Source organism: Canis lupus, chromosome 24 (assembly GCF_048164855.1).
Source record: "Canis lupus baileyi chromosome 24, mCanLup2.hap1, whole genome shotgun sequence".
In the NCBI taxonomy this organism is placed as follows: Eukaryota; Metazoa; Chordata; class Mammalia; order Carnivora; family Canidae; genus Canis; species Canis lupus.
Genome location: NC_132861.1, coordinates 40,395,540 through 40,410,252, shown reverse-complemented (window position 1 = coordinate 40,410,252; position 14,713 = coordinate 40,395,540). Strand labels below are relative to the sequence as shown.

At 38.1% G+C, this 14,713-nt stretch overlaps 1 protein-coding gene across 4 annotated transcripts in view; it reads right to left on the bottom strand.

The window, feature by feature from the left end:
- The window catches only part of NYAP2 (neuronal tyrosine-phosphorylated phosphoinositide-3-kinase adaptor 2), a 261,148-nt gene that overhangs the window by 154,602 nt on the left and 91,833 nt on the right, over positions 1-14,713 (bottom strand). The gene's annotated exons all lie outside the window — the stretch shown is intronic.

The window sequence follows — 14,713 nt, the reverse complement described above, 5'->3', positions numbered from 1 at the left end:
AGAAACTCAGTTCTTACTAATAAGCTGGCCTCACAGAATTAAATAGCATAATAATAAATAAAGAGATACAGTGAAAGTATCATGTGATCCTGGGGTCGTTCTAAACACTTCATGGAGTAAGCAAAGTTTTTAAATGGAAGGTTCTTAGGTTTTACGGAGGAAAGTTCGATCAAACGTCTTAAAATATAAGAAATCTCAGTTCGAAGCTCAGTGACTCATATAGGAAATGACTCTTGGCCCTTTCTCTAGGTTATTAAGTAATAGTGACTCTTGGATGAAGAAAAAAGACACGAGTGTCAATGTGAAATTTTTAAAGATTTTTTTTTCTAGAGTTTTCCCCATTTATGCTTATTCATCAATAGAGGAAGCAAAAAGAAACATTGTTGAAAACATCCCACTGATTTTCTTAGACAGATATGAATATTAAAAAAAGTAGCTTTGAGTATATGGATTTTGGAAGCCTGTCGAGTCTACCTTTCCAGACATAAGTTTATTTAAACTCTTTTTTTTTTTTTAACCTAAATTTTTGGCTGGCTCTGCCTTTATAACATGATGAAATTCAAGCTAAGATTCTATCATTCTCTATATTGTATCTTTCATACCATTATAATGTTTGTCACAAGTTTTACATTCTAACAGGAACAATAATGGAAAATGAGTTTTTTTCTTTCCCTCTTTGGTTGAGGACATAGCAGAGTTATATGACCATAGTGGATAGAGCCAGAAAGGATTCAGCAAGAACAGGAGACTCTGATTCTGGCGTTAATTTGGACAATGACTTGCCACACAGTCAAAAATGTTTGTTTATATTTATTTCCTTTTTTCTGAATATTTTGAGTGGTTATTCAGACAATGAGTATACCATCTTTGCAAAATGAAATTAAGATGGCTGGAAGCTGCCTGCACTATCCTGAGCAATGAATATCCAGAAGCATGAATGAAGTCAAAGGATTGGGTGGGTGGAGCTTTCCACATCGTGGTTGTAAGCGTCCTAAGCCTGGGCAGTGTTGCCACGTATTTTATTTTGCGTGCTTTCTTCAAGAACATCCATCAGAAAATAAATGAAGCTTACTTAAATGGAATAGTTTAGGAAAAATCATTAAGAATTTAAGGCGGAACACAAGTGGTGGAGGAGGGGGATGGGTGTGGTGGAATGGGAAGGTTTCTCTTTAACTTGTGATGATTGTAACCTTCATCTTTCTCATAGATATTTGATTTTGTGTAACTTTGCCTTCAATCATTTTGCATCCTCATCTTTTCCTTATTTCTGTTGTCATATCACTGCACAAAGAGTGCTTTATGGATTTATTTAGACAGTCATCTCACTCCGAGTAACATAGCCTCGTGAGGGGATTTATGCATGTGTTAATGCACATAGGCATTTATGAGACAGTTACTAGGAATAATTGTATCAGCAATTTCTCTGTTACTTTTGACCTAAATAGAGCCTGAGCCTTTTTCCAGACAGATAATTAGCTCTGCTGCTTCATTTCGAAATTACATTTTTTTCAGCATAAAACAATTTCATCTAACTCTGAATGCCTTTGTTCATATATGTCCATGCACACGCACACACACAGATACACACGCACACACTCACACACTTCTTCCAAAGAGAAATTCAATGCATACTTCAAACAATAGTAGGTCTGAGTTGCTAGTTTTATATGACCAGGCTATGAATGCAGGACAAAGGGATGGGACTAAAATAAATTGGATACAAAGGCCATTGTCCAAGGGTAAGCAATAAAGGTAATGGTACCTCTAAGTTCAAGAGACCAGTAAAGATGATTAGCTTACAGCAAATTGAAGATTGTGGAATATAATATACAACTAATTCCTGAATTTATTGTAAGAACTTGTGGGGCTTTAAAAATATGCAGATTCCAGAACCCACACTAAAGACAACTACCGAATCACATCTGTGGAGTCAAGACCTCTGTATGTGCAGCCAGTGAGTTGTGTTTTTAAAGACCGTATCCAGATGTTTCTGAGATAGTCAATCCAGAGACCTCCCAGAAACATTAAGAACAATAGTTAGAGCCATTAATGAGCAGACATCTGTTATTTAGGAATAGCCAGGGAAACACAAATATCAGAAAGTGGGACAAAGGAGACTTGCTAGCAACCAGCAAAATATCACAAATACCAAAATGCACAATTTACTAGCCAGATCCATATAGTAACAAACAATCCCTGATTCTTAGTGCTTTACAACAACAAAGGTTTATTTCTTGCATGCATTAATTGGGTTGGCTGTGCTTTAGCCATGGCTCTGATCTACAGGCCTCCTTCATGGTAGGAGCTAGGCCCTCCTGGGATATGTTCTTGTGGCAGAGAGAAAAGGACTCACTGAACCACATAGTGTCTCTTAAAGATTCTGCTCAGACATGACATATAATTTTTCATTCATATCCCATTGGCTAAAACCAGGCTTATGGCCAAACTTGATATCAGTGGGTAGGGATAGATTTTCCTCCAACAGGAAATTGCCACATGTTACATGAGAATATATGAGGATGCATGATCCTCTACAAATACTGGTACAGCAGCTATGGTGTATGCCACTGAGATTTCCCTTCAAACAAGAACTTGTCATGAGGAATGAAGTTAGCCAACAATCAATGACCCAGTGGTCATTATGGGCAATTTATATTTTCTGTCTCTATAATTCTGGGCTCTACATGGTTAGAGATCCTAGTCCCCAAAGGGGGCATACTCTTTCTAGAAGACATAGGAAGTGTTCCATTGAGCAACAAGCCATAGCTGCCTCCTGGGTAATTTGAACTCCCTTTGTAATGGCCAGCAGGCCAGAAGACAAGTCTCCATTGTGGAACAACTCTTTGATCCCCATTAGCAGGCGGAGCAAGGCTGCTGTCACATGTTGGGGCAGAAAGAAAAATGTGTGGAACTGCTTTTGATATTCCCTTGCCCAATTGTGATTTTAAAATTGCAGTCCCTCGCAGCAATCCTGGCCCAAGAAGGATTTGGATACCAGGGGCTCCAACCTCCCATGGGAGGGATTAGTCTCACTGCCTGTAAGCCACTGAGACCAGCAGAGCTGTTAACCAACGGTGACAGTGAGGTAAATTTAGAACAAATGGTGGAGGGGGGCAGAGACTGAGTATCAGTTGCAGCCCCCATATGAACTGCACTGCTGAGAGCTATAGTTTATCGTTCTAACTGTTCCCTTGTAAGATTCCCCTGGGGAAAAGACCTGAGGGAGCCATGAAACAGCTGTCTCCCAAACCTATAAGAGAAGAATGTCTGCTGAGGAAATGGGAGGGGGGGGGGGGGCGTTTGTGACAGCCATGAAGCCATATAGCTCTGATCTTCCTCAAGAGAAACTTCTCTAAGGACAGCAGGTGATAGCCAACAATGACAAAGTCTTCAAATCTGCAGCAGCATTTTAGTCAAGGTCACTCGGTCCTAGAAAGCTCTTCACCAGTAGCTAAGCATGATGTGGTATGGGACCTGGCTATTTCTGCCCAGTGTGGGAGTCCTTTCTGGGCAGTCTTGGTGTCTTCCCCTATTGGGCTGGCCATGCATTTCCCACAGCTACACCATGGTAGGAAGCTATTCTTAGCCCACTACTTCTCCTTTAGCAGATGTCCTGTTGCATCATGACCTGAGTCCTACCCTGCCTATTCCAGCTCCCTCCCCATTGTCCTATGCATCCTTCTTGATAGATCTTTCATATTTTTTTGTTGTTGTTGTTGAGAGAGAGAGAGAGGTTGTGTGCACACACCAGTGGGGGGGAGGGGCAGAGGGAGAGAGAGAGAATCTTAAGCAGGCTCCATGTCCAGCACAAAGCCCAACACAGGGCTGTATCTCACAACCCTGACATCATGACCTGACCCGAAATCAAGAGCCAGACACTTAACCAATTAACCCACTCAGATTCCCCTAAATCTCTCACATTTCTAACCCCATCGAGCTTGGTTTCTGCCATCTAGAGGGCGTGAACTGACTCACATGGGAATAATCATACAACCAAATGAAACTCGGAAGCCAAAGAAGAGGGAAGAGAAAGCCTACAAATAAATGTGGGACCACAGAAATAATAAATGCCTAGGAAAATAGGGCATGCTCTTGTTTCAGACCAAGCATTTCAATGGTGGTTGAGGAGGTAGGATCAACTCCACTGCAGGAATACTTGGCTGGAAGTGAAAGTTACGTGGGCTGAAGAAAACAGAATCTTTTTGCAATAAAACTCTAACACTCAAGATAGATGAAGCCTGACACATCTCATGTTATAAAAATAAAAATAAGTTTCATAATCCTGAATTTAAACAAGTATGCTTTTTCTCACACAATGAAGACAATGTTGCAAGATCTAGTTGTAGATTAGGTTTTCCAATATAAAACAAACAAACCCAAAGTATTGCTTCTATCAAAGGAGATTATTTCCCAGAAGTAACTGATAAAATATTTGTAAACCTCCTCCCCCAAACAAAATATTGGCCTGGGCATCTGTGCTCTGGAGTCATTGAATTATGAGCTCCCTCCCCAGTTCCATCATTCAGCAACCAAACAATAGTAGCGATTGATCCCCAAGACCATTTCCCTGTTAAACAGTCGTACTGGCCTCATGGGTTGCTACATTGCTACCAAGTTTACCTGAGATACTGCATATGAAGCTCTTAGCACAGAGTCTGACATAAAATGCAGCTCAATGATTTTAGCTTTAAAATTCCCACTTTTAAATCCTGTCCTCCTGAATTTTTTATAGGGTCATCATTTGCCTGGTAAGATTGTGTTTTTAAAGGGTGGTATAAAAAATAAATAAATAAAGGGTGGTATAAGATACCATGTAACCTCAAGAAACTGCACACAAAGTCAAAACAAATCCCTGCATTCAACTCAAGGAACCAAGATAATCTAGACAAATAGGGTCCTCATGCTCTCTTAACTTCCCTCAATACTTGCTTCAGTTTTTCAAAGCACCTGTTGATCATGACAGACAAATATATAAAACAAGAACTTCAAAACTGCTTTGACAATGCTATTCGACAGAGATTTTTATTTGTCTGGCTGTCTTCTTGAAAATCCATCAGCATTAATGTTTTGCGTCTCCTTCTGAGAACTGTCACCTTTCAGAGATGAAAAACACAACCCCTGAGAAGGGCGAGCTAGCAAGGTGAGATGTCAACTCTCAAAGTGACAGAGGCATTGCTTCTGTGTGTGATGTTGAAGCCAACATGCCAATATTTCTTAAGAACCATTGAAAAATAACTGAATTCCAATCCATATATATGTGCATATATATCTCGTCTTTCAAGTGTATCTAGGAATTTGAAATACAGACTGAAAGGTCACTTAGGAGTTTGTTGCTTGGGTTTTTTTTTCTGAAACAATGCTGTGAAGCTGAGCTGAAACTCCATCGCTAACACTGATGTGTAATCTAGTATATTCTTCAAGAAGGTGTATTTATCTGGTATCTGGAAAGAGGCACTTTCAACCATGAAATAAATGGGGAGAAATCTGAGAGAGGAATGGAGGCAACAGCTGTAAAGGAAATAATAAAATTTGCCAGTGGGCAAGTTGACTACCATCATCTGCTAGTTATTCATGTCAGGCATTCTATGATAAATGAGTAAAAGGATATTAATATTTGGACTTTCTTCATTAAAATTATTACCTAAAAAGTTTGTATTTGATCCTGCCCCCCTCTTGCCTTCTCTTCAGACACACATCAAGGCCACACCCCAAAGACTCCATGCTGCCCACCCCACAGAGGGGCTCCTGCTCCAGAACTCCATCCTTTTTCTCTTCCAACATTGGCCTCTTCCAGGTATCATCTCCAGCTAAAACAATGTATGTACAAGAAAATTGGATGTTAAAATAAGCCAAGAGGTTAATGTGTTACACCTTTTTCTATTTTGATGGGTAAAACACCTCAGCCAAAATCAGATTCTGAGAAGCATCATTAATTATATTTTTGGTGGATGGGACTCATTCCAGTCACATTGCACTCTTAGGAGGACACAGGGCTGTTCACATTCACTCACCTGGAGCTTCCTGAGGGCAGATATTTTGCGTTCTTGCTCCTTGCTATAGTTACTAGCCACACTGTAAGTGCTCAAACATGTTTATTTTGCGAAGGAAAAATGAATAAAGGAAATAAGTCCACTGTGAAGATAGATAGAGGGCTTAGTTAGGGAACTTTGTGGAGTTTTGTCATCTGTGCTCCCCAGGGATCCATTCTCCCAACTCCTGGCAATGGAAAGTCCAAAGTGAACCAGTAGAATGCAACAGTTATTCTATAAATGCTATTGGTTAACTTACATCAGAAGATGCAATGATGTCATTGGAGAGCAGGAGCTGACTATATCGTACTTATTTCTATCTTGAAAATACTCCTTCTAGGGATGCCTGAGTGGCTCAGTGGTTGAGCATCTGCCTTTGGCTCAGGGCATGATCCCAGGTATTGGGATCGAGTCCCACATCAGGCTCCTTGTAGGGAGCCTGCTTCTCCCTCTGCCTATGTCTCTGCCTCTCTTTCTCTGTCTCTCATGGATAAATAAATAAAATCTTTTAAGAAAAGAAGAAAGAAAATATTCTTTCTATTTAACAGTATAAGTGGGAGTAATTAACCACCTTATATGTTTGCCATATATATATATAATATAAATATAAAAACATATATAAATATAATATATATAAATATATATATTTTAACCACGTAGTATGCTTTGATGTGGAAACTTAACTCCAGTAAAGTTAAACTGTGTTCATATTTTCTTTCAAATTGTTCACTCACCATCACCCTTAATGTCTTTGAGTCTCACTTGCTCATTCAAAAACCATAATCTGTGGATGTCTTGCCTTAGGCTCAAACATTTATTCTCAGCACTTCATATCCTCAGTGATACCTATTTTCTATCTTTGTGCCCCCAATATCTTAACTCTCTTAGATTTTTTTTAGAGCCTTAATTTCTTATGTCTGGCTATTTATTGATGCATCTTGGATTTTTTAAAAATAATTTATTTATTTACTTATTCATGAGAGACTCAGAGTGGGGGGGGGAGGCAGAGACACAGGCAGAGAGAGAAGCAGGCTCCATGCAGGGAGCCCAATGTGGGACTCGATTCCAGGTCTTCAGGATCATGCCCTGGGTTGAAGGCAGGTGCTAAACCACTGAGCCACCCAGGCTGCCCTGCGTCTTGGATCTTAAGGTCAAGTGTTAAAGATGGAATCTTTACACTTTTGTAACTGCTATGGTAAACTATTATAGAAAACCAAAGCAGGGATCCCTGGGTGGCGCAGCGGTTTGGCGCCTGCCTTTGGCCCAGGGTGCGATCCTGGAGACCCGGGATCGAATCCCACATCAGGCTCCTGGTGCATGGAGCCTGCTTCTCCCTCTGCCTGTGTCTCTGCCTCTCTTCTCTCTCTCTCCTTGTGACTATCATAAATAAATAAAAAAAAAGAAAAAAAAAAAGAAAAAGAAAACCAAAGCAACCTAAAACAGAAAAAAAAAAAACCTGCCCAAAGAGATGGCATGCAATTTCTGCTAGTTCCCCATGTTTTAGACTTAAAGTTGATATTCTTAAGCATCAACTGTTATTTCTCCTTGCTAGACTATTTCAAATCTCTCCCAAATTTGATAACTTCGGAAAGAATATGAGACATGTAATCAACCAGTGACCAGCTCTCTCATTTGAGGTAGGAGACACATACTTTCTGAGCCTCATTACCTTTATCTTTGTAATGGTATAAGTACTCTTCCAGGGTTGTTATGAGAAATTAATATGATATAAAAATTCCAAAGTCACCTAACAATGTGGTCAGGACAAGTAGAAGCTAGGCAAATAATTAATTTGCCTTCCCTACCTTCCTGTTTTGCCAGGCAACTCTGTATCAGTTTTTATCTTTCTGAGCCCAGATATAAAATTGTCATCTTAATGATCAGTTTCCACCCCATTGCACCATAAAGGAGAATACGCTCTAACAATATCAATGCAATTTGCTTATTTCTCGTAAGTGGGCTTTGATAGTAATTGTCAGACAATATACCTCTAACTCCAGATTAGGGAGGAAAAAAAGAAATTTGCTCAAATGTGAAGGAAAAAGAACAAAAATATTTTTTTCTGCCATAATTATTGGTTGGGTATAATATAGAGTTTGGCAAATTTATTGGATGCATTTATGGTTATTTGTGGCAAAACCTCATGAAAATTTAAGATTTTTATGAAAGTTAGGGTCTTGGGTAACCATGGCCAGATAGTTATGCTTGAAAACCAAATATGACATTTTTTTTAATCACAAGGTACTTATTGCCAAGAGTTTGAGGTTGATATTGCTGCCTATTAATCTGATGCTTAGTCATAACGATAAAGTACAGAATATAATAATAAATTAATAATGATTTAAAAATAAAAATATAAAAATGAAGTTGAAGCAAGGAATAGAAAGATTTTTTTAAACCTTTTTCAAAGTTATAATACTTATTAGAGAGTAGGTATAGAACATTCTATGGAACATCTTTCAGAGTCTTATTTTTACTTAAGACATGACAACTGCTTTTAAGATTAACATATGTTATTATCTATGGCACTTCGGAATTTAAAATTAAAATATTTCTTATGTCTGTACATAAATAAGACGTCTTTACTCCTTAAAGTGTCATGGCTTGAAAAAGAGAGGGTACATGGAAAATTCAAATCAAATCATGATATTCAGATTCAACTTAGAACATTGGTTTACAGAACTTCACATCGTGGGAGATCTTTTCCAAAAATTCAACCAAAGACGGGGAGGTTCTAGAAAATATATTTTATTTGTGTCTTCAAAACTGACATAAGCTTTGAATGTGGTTTGAGAACATGCCAAGTTTTTACAAATGAGTTTAGCTAACCATATGTGGCTCATTTTTTCAACCTGGAACTGGAAGCTAGAAATACAGAATTTAACATTTAATGGCCTTGAAACCCTTGAGTAGAAGGGGCTCACTTAATGCCAGTTTAAAGTATCATAATTGGTTTGACTTTCTAAAGGTGTAATTTTTACAGGGGAGACACAACTCTGTGTTGCGGCATTTAATTCATCTCCTCACTGTTTGTTCAAAAAGTACTTGAGTACCTACTCGTCGGCAGTGATCTAAACAGAGTGTTCAGTGTCCTTAGGGAAGCACGGGCTTCTGAAGCAGCATGATTTCAGCACCATGTGGTCAGATGTGCTCTTGGAGGAAGTACAGGGCAAGGGCAATGGAAGAAGTCGTGAGGCCCTAACCACGACGGAGGGGCTGGGAAGTCCCATGGGAGGAAGTGGCTTTTCAGCTGATAAAGAGCATGAGTAAAACTTAATCAGAAAATGGAGAGAAAGGAGAAGAGAATTTGTGTGCTGTCACTGGGGATGTAGAGAAACTGAAAAATTAGAGAGGTGTTTGGATAGAATTTGATTGAAGCTGTTGGTTTCACACATTCAAAGGCTAGAATGATGCCTGGCTCAAAGAGGCAAATCAATAAATATTTATTAAATAAATGGAGAAATACATGATTGGAAAAGTTTGAGAGTAACTTCTAGGTTTTTTACGCACCAGGATGGATGAGAGTGTTTTAATGATATCCTGTACTATTTCCCCCTTTCCTTGAATTGCCATTTTCTTAATTTATGATGGAGAAAGGAAAAACCTGTGAATGCTCAAACACTATTAATTCTTGTCCTTGCTATAAGAGTTAATAATTTGAATTCAGGGATCAGCTTAATCCTCTCCTCTCCATCTCCACTAGCCTGCTTTGGTTTAGATGCTCATCATTTCCTGGCTAAATTAATGCAATTGCTTCTTAGCTGATCTTTTTCCACGGTGCTGCCAGATTATCCTTGTAAATGCAGATTTGCTCATGTCACTCCCTAAATTAAAACTCTTTGATAGCTTTTCCATTTCTTCAGACTAAAAATGCAAACTTTCATGTAACAGTCAAGGTCTTTCAAAATTCGGATCTTAATGCCAAGTATCATCTGCAACATTTTCCCTACTTGATTTTAAGATTCTTCTAATACAACATGTTCTCACCTTCACTTTGTTCCAGATTTGTTGATTCAAAGGTAAAGTTCAAGACCAACCACATGCCGAGTGTGGCAATGAGTCTTGAGGAGACAGACAAGTTAGATCATGACCTCAGCCACCAGTCACACTGCTCTGTCTGCCTAAACTTCTTCCTTTAGTTAAATCATGTTTTAAGACCTAATTCAGATGTGGTTTCTTTGAGGGAGACTGTCATTATCAGACAGGTGGTTTTTGTTGTTGGTTTTGTTGTCGTTGTTGTTTTAAGTTGAACTCCATGCCTCCCCTCTGGACTGTCACAGGGTTCTGTGCTTCTCCGTATCACAGCACCTCATTTATGACACTCTATAGTTGTCATCTGTGAGTTGGTCTGTGAGCCCCTTGAAGGATAGACCACAAATTATTTGCAGCAAGCAGAAAGTAGGTAGGGATAATGGAAGGGAAGGAAAGGTATGACCCATGTAAAATTGCTCGATATTTTCAGAACCTTTCTCTTCCTTAATTTTTTTGAGTTACACATTCTCAAACTATTATTGGAAGGAAAAAAGCTGAAAGGACACTGTGAGACTCAGCTATGATTATCCAATAATTATTTTCACTGTTAAAAAAAATGGAGGCTACTAATAGCTACCTGTCATATTGTTTGTAGAGAATTTGGTTGCCTGAGATAACACAGTAAAAAGCCTCCAAGATAATTTTTATTTAATAAACCCCTGGGTTATATCTAATTCTTATTTAACTTTGTAAAACATCCTGATTAACAGCCATAGCATTCTAAATTCTTATGGCCAATAGGCTCTCTGGCATGTCCACACACTTATGTTCTGGACACTGAATGGTAATTGTGTGCTTATGAGAATCAGTTACGTTTGCTGTCAAACCTGCTTATTTCAACTGTGCTTTTTGTCACAATTATCTAATTAAATATTATGTAAACCAAAGAAATATGAGTGTGAACAATTACTGAGAATTTCTGCAAGAACTCTGTTGATAAGCTATGTTGATTGCTTTGAAGATACTCAATAAAAGGTTTACTTAAAAAAAAAAAAGATGGTCTAGTAGGATATGCTGACATTAGGATAAAGCTGTTAAATCTAAAAGGACTCTGAATTGTGTTTGTTTTTCTAAATGTCTTTAAATTCTGGCTCCACTTTGAAGAAACTGAAATTACATTAAAAAGTGAAAACAATGGGCACACTTTAAGCATGAAGGTTTTATGGAAGTCCAATTAGGGAAAATGCACACAAGTAAGAGATTCTATTGCAAAATTTGAAAAACAATGTGTGTTTACAAAAGAGTTGTATAGGTGCTTATGTATTTCTCTTTCTAATATTTCTTTATTTTTGACATTTTGTTTAATCAATCTCAATTATGTTCGTTCTTCTTTATTCACATTCTATAAATAAAGGAACTAGCAAAGAGCCTGGCACATAGTAGAGGCTCAGAAAGCCTCAAAAAATATTAATTCCTCCCACATCCCCTCAAAATTATCCAAGACTCAATGATAATTGATTCAAAGGAAGTTATTTTAGAGATAGTCATTGATCAATAGAAAAACCAAATTTCCTTGAGGTACAATTGTATTCAGTCAAAAAAAAATAGTGCAGGACATTAATTTACTCACAGAAAATTATTTAAGCCATTGCATTCTTAAGGTTCTTTGGAAATGAAGTCTGGAAGGATAGCACCTTTTCCTAGTGGTGACAGTGTGCAAAGCAATGTTCTCAGTTGAGAAAAGAGCCAGATAACTCAAGAAAGCTGCAAATGCCATGCTCTTCAGTATCATTTCAATATATTTTCTCTACTGAGAGGCATATCAGTATCTGGGTACCTAGTGACTTCCCTGCCCAGATCATCATCTATGACACTGCATTAGAAACTGACATCATGGGGATCCCTGGGTGGCTCAGCAGTTTAGCGCCTGTCTTCAGCCCTGGGGTCCTGGGATCGAATCCCGCATCGGGATCCCTGCATAGAACCTGCTTCTCCCTCTGCATGTGTCTCTGCCTCTCTCTCTCTCTCTCTCATAAATAAATAAAATATTTAATTAAAAAAAGAAAGAAACTAGCATCATCACTGAAAGCTTCCAATAGTGTGTGCAAAACTAGAAAAATATACAGTCCATTTTCCAGGGGTTATATTATCTATCATTTCGGGAGAAAGGGTTGATTTGGCCCAAAGTTACTTCAGGCATGAATTTCACAGGCAGAAAAATAAGTTTTCCCTAAATCTGTAAAACTTCCAAGTCCATAACCATCAATCCATTTACTTTCTAGAAGGGAGATGATAAGATGTGCCAGGCAAAAGAGGAGAGGACTGTAATAAAAAAGTTTTCATGTCAGCTCTATCTCAAACATAAAGCATTCACACACATCCGTAACTTGCTCTTTTCCTGATCATGACATCTTAAAAGTTAATGGAATTATGGTCTAAATTTCTTGAACAAAAGGTGATCTCAAAAACTTTGTAGAAAGTACCCATAGATGCAGTGTATTTGAGCACAGTAAAATGCTACTTGCAAAATATCCTGCTCAGTTTCCAGAAAAATTTTGTGGTTTAAATAGAGTTATGGAGAAGAAGAGGAAATGCACTTCAGAAAGATCAAGAAATTCTAGACATGTATTTACAGAATATTTGTGGAAATGATCTATCAATGAATAAAAGATACAGTGCTTTTATATCTTCCATATCAGGCTAAAAACCATCCAATGTCTTTCTAAATAATATTTTTAAATTATCAGAATGCAACCGAAAGTTACCCCTATTAAAACTGAAGATCATACTCTACTTACAAATGGTACACACATCATAGTAACAGTTTCAAAGCCTCAAGACATCTTGGTTTTTGTAAATTCCCACTTAGGCCCACAGCGGCACACCACCAGGTCTGTTCATTGAGAAGTTTTGCTCTCCAATGGGGGGGGGGGGCTCCTTTGTCTTTCTCCTCTCCATCTTTGACATTCTCTATACCATTAACTGTACATTTTCTCTGATTTCTTGACTCAATCTCTCTCACTAGAGTTTTCAACATAAAATTCTAATTCCATAGTCTTTTTTCTCTGTCCAGATTCTTCTTGATCTTTTTTTTCTTAAAGATTTTATTATTTATTTGAGAGAGAAAGAAGCACTAGCTTGGGGGAGGAGTAGAGAGAGAAAGGGAGAAGCAGTTTCCACTGAGCAGGGACCCCAATGTGGGGCTCTATCCCAGGACCCTGGGATCACAACATGAGCCAAAGGCAGATGCTTAATCTGCTGAGCCACCCAGGAGTCCCTCCTCTTGATCTCTTTAGAGCTGTCTTCACTATTCTTGACCACAGCTTCTTTATGGAATGTCCCATTTTCTTTGGCTTCCCTGAAAGAAATCATCCTTCCCTATTTTTCATCTTTCTTCTTGCTCCTACTTAGTATTTTCACGGACTTCTTGCCCCTCCTGTTTCAGTATGGGCCAAGGTTCTGTTTCTACATTTCTCCTTTCTCTGATATATATATATATATATATATATATATATATATATATATATATATATAAAGACTTGGATGCTCTATCCTACTTACACAATTTCTAAATCTAACATTTTATTGCTCCTGCACTCTGAGACCTATCTTTGCTCTCTTTAAAATGTTCAATAATGGGACACCTGAGTGGCTTAGTGGTGGAGTGTCTGCCTTTGGCTCAGGGCCTGATTCCAGATTCCTGGGATCGAGTCCCACATCGGGCTCCCTGCGAAGAGCCTGTTGAGCCTGTTTCTCTCTCTGCCTGTGTCTCTGCCTTTCTGTGTCTCTCATGAATAAATAAATAAAATCTTTAGAAAAATGCTCGATATTTCCAAATGAGTATTCCTTTGACACTCAAGGTCAATGTTAAACTCAGCATCATTTCCCTGTTCCCTCTATTGAAACTTAGTCTTCAATAGTATCATTAGTCTTCAATAGTATCATTAGTCTATCAGTCGTAAAGAACAAAGCCTTCCAAACAATTTGATACTAAATATCTTCTTATATGTATACATTCAACTGGTCAACAAGTCCTTCCTCCTCGAACTCTGGATCTCCTGTTTTCCAACCCATATACAAGGCTCTTATTAATTTTTGGTCTTGACTACTAAGTGATATTCTTAATTGGATTCCCTATCTCAAGTTTCCTCTACACTATCATTAGCCTGAAAAAATAGTTTCAAAAAAGAAATAGCATCACCTCACTTCCCTTCTTTAGAATCTTCAGGAGTACCCAAAATAAAGTCTAGTTCCTCTGTAAGGCAATTCAGACTTTGCATGATCTTTCCAGTTTTGTCATATTACCCACTCACATAGTTCTCTCTCCTGGGGACCCTTCCTTTTCAAACTACATCTCCGCTAAAAAAGAAAAAAATGAAGTCCATCAGGGTCTAAATTGAATGTCACTTCTTCCCCAAACCTTTCATCGATATACTCTCACTTCTTAGCTTGAATTTCTTTTGTATTATTTGTCACTTTCTGCCTTACATTATAGCCATGACACACAAATATGAGATTCTGGAATTTTTAAGGAAGAGGATCAGGCTCTGTGCCTTCCTTGTTTCTCCTATAGCATCTGGTATGTTTCTGAGCAGAAACAGTAATCTGTACATGTTTCAGTATTTAAATGTAATTAAGATGTTAATTAAAAGAAATATGTAGTAAACTATTTTAGCTCATTATTTCCAGGTATATTAAAAGGTTACAAGTCT